Source organism: Lissotriton vulgaris, unplaced genomic scaffold (genome assembly GCF_964263255.1).
Source record: "Lissotriton vulgaris unplaced genomic scaffold, aLisVul1.2 SCAFFOLD_445, whole genome shotgun sequence".
NCBI classification, from domain to species: Eukaryota; Metazoa; Chordata; class Amphibia; order Caudata; family Salamandridae; genus Lissotriton; species Lissotriton vulgaris.
Genome location: NW_028241191.1, coordinates 1,262,786 through 1,270,582, shown reverse-complemented (window position 1 = coordinate 1,270,582; position 7,797 = coordinate 1,262,786).

The window sequence follows — 7,797 nt, the reverse complement described above, 5'->3', positions numbered from 1 at the left end:
TTCTGTGGATGTGGTAAGTTTTATTCAAGTATAATCCTCATCACCACTCCGCCATCAGGGGCGTGCCATGAGGTTTATCAGGGCTGGTACCTGCATTCCCACATCAGTTCGCCAAATCCACAGGTATGGCTCAAAACAACTTGTAGTCCACTGGCGCTCATCCACCGGTGCCGACTTCAAAGCAGAGCCCCGCTTTCGTAAATCCTCCAAAAGCTATCAGATGATAGCACAAGTCAGCACTCAACACAGGAATTCTTGATCACGGATCAAGCAACAGTGAGTTGCGAAACGCGTTGGTGTTGTGCGATGTATGCTGCTTTCTGACAATAAACCGTGACGATTTGGGAAAGAATTCCTGTGTTGAGTGCTGACTTGTGCTATCATCTGATAGCTTTTGGAGGATATATATATATATATATATATATATATATATATTACCTACTGGCGGTCGCCCCAGTAGGTATATATAGTTAGGATTTTTTTGAATATGGATTTCTGAAAATTCTATGTTGAATAACTTTGGCGTTGATGGACGGAATTGGCTGAAATTTTCAGGAAAATGGCACATTTTGTTTCTGAGCGTCCCCTGGAAGTTTGGGGGGGGTTTCGTCAAGCAGGGGCCGAGAAAAAAGGGGGGTCCCAAAACATGTTTTTAACATTGAGTTTTCCATAGGGCAGTTGGACTCACTTTTAGCTCGAACGGCTGAATGGATTTCCACAAAACTTGGAAAAATTGTAGGGACTGGTAGCCCGATGTGCCTTTGCTATGTCTCAAGATATATGCTCCAGTGGTTTTTACGAAAATTAAGTTTGAAAAATATATATTGGGCTACATTGGGCTATATATATGTTAGAGCCCAAATGTAGCCCAATGTAGCCCAAAGATGGCCACCAGAGACAAAAAAAAAACAAATGTATCCCAAATATCAGCCAGATGTAGCCCAACTATAGCCCAGTGACAGAATGTCCCAGAGTGTTCTAAAGAACAACTAGAGCGCTAACAGTCTTACTTATGACAAAAGTATGGCACACCTGAAGTCATCTTGATTGAAATAAAGTGTTAACACTTAAAACATTTAATTTGCAAAGGAACAAAATGAGGGGTTTCATTTTGCCATAGAAATGTTATATATTACCTACTGACGGTCGCCAGTAGGTATATATAGTTAGGATTTTTTTGAATAGGGATTTCTGAAAATTCTATGTTGAATAACTTTGGCGTTGATGGACGGAATTGGCTGCAATTTTCAGGAAAATGGTACATTTTGTTTCTGAGCGTCCCCTGAAAGTTTGGGGGGGTTTCGTCAAGCGGGGGCCGAGAAAAAAGGGGGGTCCCAAAACGTGTTTTTAACATTGAGTTTTCCATAGGGCGGTTGGACTCACTTTTAGCTCGAACGACTGAATGGATTTCTATGAAACTTGGCAAAATTGTAGAGACTGTTTGCCCGATGTGCCTTTGCTAGGTCTCAAGATATGTGCTCCAGTGGATTTTGAGAAATTAACGTTCAAAAATATATATATATCTGTGACAGCGTCCCGGTTAGCGCCCCGGTTCGCGTACCAGACGCATAACGGAACTTCGCGAGGAGAAGCAGATTGGCTCTCTGGTGACTCTCAACATTCTAAACAGTCCGGAGCGGCCGCCATCTTGTCTCTCGGTAGGATCGAGAGACAAGAGGTGGAAATAAACGAAGGGGGAAATGAATGAATGGGGCAAGGTAGACCCCTCCTGACCCCCTAGGATTGATGTGGGGGCTATTAAAGGGCCCCGCGGGGCAAAAAATAAAATACATTTTTTTTCAATTTTTCGCGGTGAAAGCGCTACCCGGTACGCGAATCGGGTAACTCACCGGTAGCGTAACGGGAGTCCGCCATCTTGTGTTTCGGACAAATTTAGTCACAAGATGGAGGATAAACAATGTTGGGAATGGGTAGAAGGGGGCACGGGAGACATATCCTGACCCCCCTAGGTTTTCTGAGGGTGGCTGAGGAGGCCCATATATGTAAAAAAAAAAACCTTTTTTTTTCAAATTTTCGCACGGTTAGCGCCCGGTCCGCGCACCGGGTAGCGTTCCGGAAAGCGTAACAAGGGGAAAACCAAGGGAAATAGTAAAATAATATTTTAGAGTGCTTTGAGGTAGGGTAGCTCTGAATAGAGCTGTTGTGTTGTGTGGGTGATGTAAGTACCAACATGTAGGTACCAATGAAGAGTCTAAAATTCAATGTACACCGACTCCTCTGTAGGTATTTTGTATGTTCTAATATGGGTTATTTAAATGTAAATGTAGGGAAAAGCACTTCATGCTTTAAAGCAATTGTATTTTTGAACTGATTGTTCTTTCCTCTTAGTCCTCCTCTTTGTTTTTTTTTCCCCACACTCTTCTTCAGCATGATAGTTGATAAATTCGTTCCCTCAAAAAATTTATATACATAAAAAAATTATATTAAATACATATAAAATATATTTTTCCTTTAAAAGAAGAATACATTTTACAGCTTTTGATATTTGCTATTAAAAAACCATTGAAATTCACTAAAAAACCATAGGTTATAGACCATATATAGTTAGGAATTAGCATTTACAAAACCTTGAAAATTCACTGAAAAAACCATAGGTTATAGACCATATATAGTTAGGAATTAGCATTTACAAAACTTTATATTACTCACACAAAACCATTGAAATTCGCATATATAGTTAGTTGCACTAACTATATATCGCGCACCCGCAATCCACTGCTGATCATGTCACATATTACATCATTCATGACATGGTCAGTGACATCACTGATGACATCACTGATGACATCTCAAATGACATCACTGATGACATCACTGATGACAACATCCAGTGACTGTATGTTTCTGTAAAGTTAAAATATGTCTTACATATTGAAGAATGAGTGGATGTATAAGTGTCTGGATGAAGGATTTAGTAGGTGCATGACTGACTGTATGAGTGAGTGATTAAATGTGTCTCACTGAGCGCATGGGTTAGTGACTAAACTGTCTTAATTTGTGCATCATTATGGCTGTTGTTCTGTAAACTGCTGCATGTGTTGATCAGTAGCTATATGAGTATCTATATGGGTTATTGATTGGTTGCCCAAGTATTTGTATGGGAGACTGAGTGTGTGTGTGGGTGGCTGGGAGGTGTACGACTCTGTGCATAGATGTATGAGCAGTTGATTCACTAGATGTATGGGTTCAAAAGTGCATGTGGAAACAGCTGTATAGGCGGTTGACTGTGTGCATGAGTGTATTGGTGAGTGAATGGATATCTCAGTGCTACATGTCAAAGTAGGTACATATGTAAAACACAGAACATGTGAGAGTTGACATATATAAATAACTGTGCATAAGAGCCAGTGAATGTGTGAGTGGCTGTATGGATCATTGTGAACTTGTATCAGGGATTGTATAAGAGAGTAAATATGTGTTAGTATATGTTTGAATAAGTAAGGGGTGTATAACTGTATAGTTGAGGAAATGGAGGTGTGATTGATTCTTTGCATGACTGACTAGGTGTGTGAGTAACTCCATGGATGAGTGACAGTCTGTGAGTGTCTGTTTACACTGAGTGTATCTAAGGTTATATTAGAGTCTGAAGAGGTTCATCGTATTATCACATGAATGATGTCATCAGTGATGTGATCAGTAATGTCAAATGAGATATCATCAGTGATGTCATCAGTGATGTCATCAGTGATGTCATCTGGGATGTCATCAGTGATGTCATTTGAGATGTCATCAGTGATGTCATCAGTGATGTCACTGACCATGTCATGAATGATGTAATATGTGACATGATCAGCAGTGGACTGCGGGTGCGCGATATATAGTTAGTGCAACTAACTATATATGCGAATTTCAATGGTTTTGTGTGAGTAAAATAAGGTTTTGTAAATGCTAATTCCTAACTGTATATGGTCTATAACCTATGAATTTTTCAGTGAATTTTCAAGGTTTTATAAATGCTAATTTCTAACTATATATGGTCTATAACCTATGGTTTTTTCAGTGAATATATATATATATATATTCCAGCTCCAAAGTACCCAACGTACAAAGGAGCACCCGGACCTCAGCTGCACACAAGGAGCCTTGGATGGTAAGCACGCCACCAGCACAACGATATCCTTTAACTGTTCACACTGCCTTGGATGCCTGACGCGTTTCGAAGTGTCCCCACTTCTCTTCAATCAATCAATCAATCACAGCATTTATTTAGCGCACTACTCACCCGGAGGGTCTCAAGGCGCTAGGGGAGGGGGGGTCCGCTACTGCTCGAACAGCCAGGTCTTGAGCTGCTTCCTGAAGGCGAGGTGGTCCTGGGTCAGGCGGGGGTGGGTCGGGAGGGAGTTCCAAGTCTAGGCGGCCAGGTAGGAGAAGGACCTTCCTCCTGTGGTGGCTCTTCGGATCCGGGGGACGGCGGCGAGGGCGTGGCCGGTCGATCGAAGTTGGCATGTGGGAGCGTAGAAGTTGAGGCGGCTGTTGAGGTATCCTGGGCCTTGGTTGTGTAGGGCCTTGTGTGGGTGGGTGAGGAGACGGAAGGTGCTTCTCTTGTAGACCGGGAGCAAGTGCAGATCTCTCAAGTGTCCGGAGATGTGGCTGCGACGGGGGATGTCCAGGATGAGTCGTGCTGAGAAGTTCTGGATCCACTGGAGTCTCTTCTGGAGTTTGGCGGTGGTTCCGGCGTAGAGGGAGTTGCCGTACTCCAGACGGCTGGTGACGAGGGCCTGGGTGACCATCTTCCTGGTCTCGGTGGGGATCCACCGGAAGATCTTACGTAGCATGCGCAGGATGTTGAAACATGACGAGGAGACGCGTTGACTTGTCTGGTCATGGAGAGAGAGGAGTCCAGGATGAAGCCCAGGTTGCGTGCATGGTCTGTTGGTTTGGGTGCGTTGCCCAGGGCAGGGGGCCACCAGGAGTCGTCCCAGGCGGAGGGTGAAGATCCCAGGATGAGGACTTCCATCTTGTCCGAGTTCAGTTTCAGGCGGCTGCTCATCATCCACTTGGCTACGTCTGTCATCCCTTCGTGTAGATTGGCTCTGGCGGTGGCGGGGTCGTTGGTGAGGGAGAGGATCAGCTGGGTGTCGTCGGCGTAGGAGATGATGTTGAGGTTGTGTTGGAGTGCGACGGCTGCGAGGGGGCTCATGTAGACGTTGAAGAGGGTTGGGCTGAGCGAGGAGCCTTGAGGCTTTGGCAGTTATGAAGAGGCTTTGGCAGTTATGAAGGAGCGCTTGAGGCACCACACCCCTTCTTGCTTAGATGCACGCCCTGGGTGGGACTTCTGGGACTTGTAGTGCCTCACGTTGCGCTAATCTTCAGTCGGTAACTTTTCAAGCCCACAGATGGGCCTCCCTGTGTGGAATACGTGCAGAATCCATACGCTGCTGTCCCATGTTCTCGGCCCGTAGTCAAGACCGCATGGCCCCCGATTCTTTCAGGGTGGTGCTCCTTCAGTGGCAAGGGTCGCCGCGTAAATATTCCAGCTCCAAAGTACCCAACGTACAAAGGAGCACCCGGACCTCAGCTGCACACAAGGAGCCTTGAATGGTAAGCCCGCCTCCAGCACAACGATATCCTTTAACTGTTCAGACTGCCTTGGATGCCTGACGCGTTTCGAAGTGTCCCCACTTCTCTTCAGAGGCTTTGGCAGTTATGAAGCAGCGCTTGAGATCCCACACCCCTTCTTGCTTAGATGCACGCCCTGGATGGGACTTCTGGGACTTGTAGTGCCTCACTTTGCGCTAATCTTCAGTCGGTAACTTTTCAAGCCCACAGATGGGCCTCGCTGTGTGGAATACGTGCAAAATCCATACGCTGCTGTCCCATGTTCTCCGCCCGTAGTCAAGACCGCATGGCCCCCGATTCTTTCAGGGTGGTGCTCCTTCCGCGGCAAGGGTGGCCGCGTAAATATTCCAGCTCCAAAGTACCCAATGTACAAAGGAGCACCCGGACCTCAGATGCACACAAGGAGCCTTGAATGGTAAGCACGCCTCCAGCACAACGATATCCTTTAACTGTTCAGACTGCCTTGGATGCCTGACGCGTTTCGAAGTGTCCTCACTTCTCTTCAGAGGCTTTGGCAGTTATGAAGGAGCGCTTGAGGCACCACACCCCTTCTTGCTTAGATGCACGCCCTCGATGGGACTTCTGGGACTTGTAGTGCCTCACGTTGCGCTAATCTTCAGTCGGTAACTTTTCAAGCCCACAGATGGGCCTCGCTGTGTGGAATACGTGCAGAATCCATACGCTGCTGTCCCATGTTCTCGGCCCGTAGTCAAGACCGCATGGCCCCCGATTCTTTCAGGGTGGTGCTCCTTCCGCCACAAGGGTTGCCGCGTAAATATTCCAGCTCCAAAGTACCCAACGTACAAAGGAGCACCCGGACCTCAGCTGCACACAAGGAGCCTTGAATGGTAAGCACGCACAACGATATCCTTTAACTGTTCAGACTGCCTTGGATGCCTGATGCGATTCGAAGTGTCCCTACTTCTCTTCAGAGGCTTTGGCAGTTATGAAGGAGCACTTGAGGCACCACACGCCTTCTTGCTTAGATGCACGCCCTGGATGGGACTTCTGGGACTTGTAGTGCCTCACCTTGCGCTAATCTTCAGTCGGTAACTTTTCAAGCCCACAGATGGGCCTCGCTGTGTGGAATACGTGCAGAATCCATACGCTGCTGTCCCATGTTCTGAGGCCCGTAGTCAAGACCGCATGGCCCCCGATTCTTTCAGGGTGGTGCTCCTTCCGCGGCAAAGGTTGCCGCGTAAATATTCCAGCTCCAAAGTACCCAACGTACAAAGGAGCACCCGGACCTCAGCTGCACACAAGGAGCCTTGAATGGTAAGCACGCCTCCAGCACAACGATATCCTTTCACTGTTCAGACTGCCTTGGATGCCTGACGCGTTTCGAAGTGTCCCCACTTCTCTTCAGAGGCTTTGGCAATTATGAAGCAGCGCTTGAGGTCCCACACCCCTTCTTGCTTAGATGCACGCCCTGGATGGGACTTGTAGTGCCTCACTTTGCGCTAATCTTCAGTCTGTAACTTTTCAAGCCCACAGATGGGCCTCGCTGTGTGCAATACGTGCGAAATCCATACGGTGCTGTCCCATGTTCTCCGCCCCTAGTCAAGACCGCATGGCCCCCGATTCTTTCTGGGTGGTGCTCCTTCCGCGGCAAGGGTCGCCGCGTAAATATTCCAGCTCCAAAGTACCCAATGTACAAAGGAGCACCCGGACCTCAGATGCACACAAGGAGCCTTGAATGGTAAGCACGCCTCCAGCACAACGATATCCTTTAACTGTTCAGACTGCCTTGGATGCCTGACGCGTTTCGAAGTGTCTGCACTTCTCTTCAGAGGCTTTGGCAGTTATGAAGGAGCGCTTGAGGCACCACACCCCTATTTGCTTAGATGCACACCCTGGATGGGACTTCTGGGACTTGTAGTGCCTCACGTTGCGCTAATCTTCAGTCGGTAACTTTTCAAGCCCACAGATGGGCCTCGCTGTGTGGAATACGTGCAGAATCCATACGCTGCTGTCCCATGTTCTGAGGCCCGTAGTCAAGACCGCATGGCCCCCGATTCTTCCAGGGTGGTGCTCCTTCCGCCGCAAAGGTTGCCGCGTAAATATTCCAGCTCCAAAGCACCCAACGTACAAAGGAGCACCCGGACCTCAGCTGCACACAAGGAGCCTTGAATGGTAAGCACGCACAACGATATCCTTTAACTGTTCAGACTGCCTTGGATGCCTGATGCGATTCGAAGTGTCCCTACTTCTCTTCAG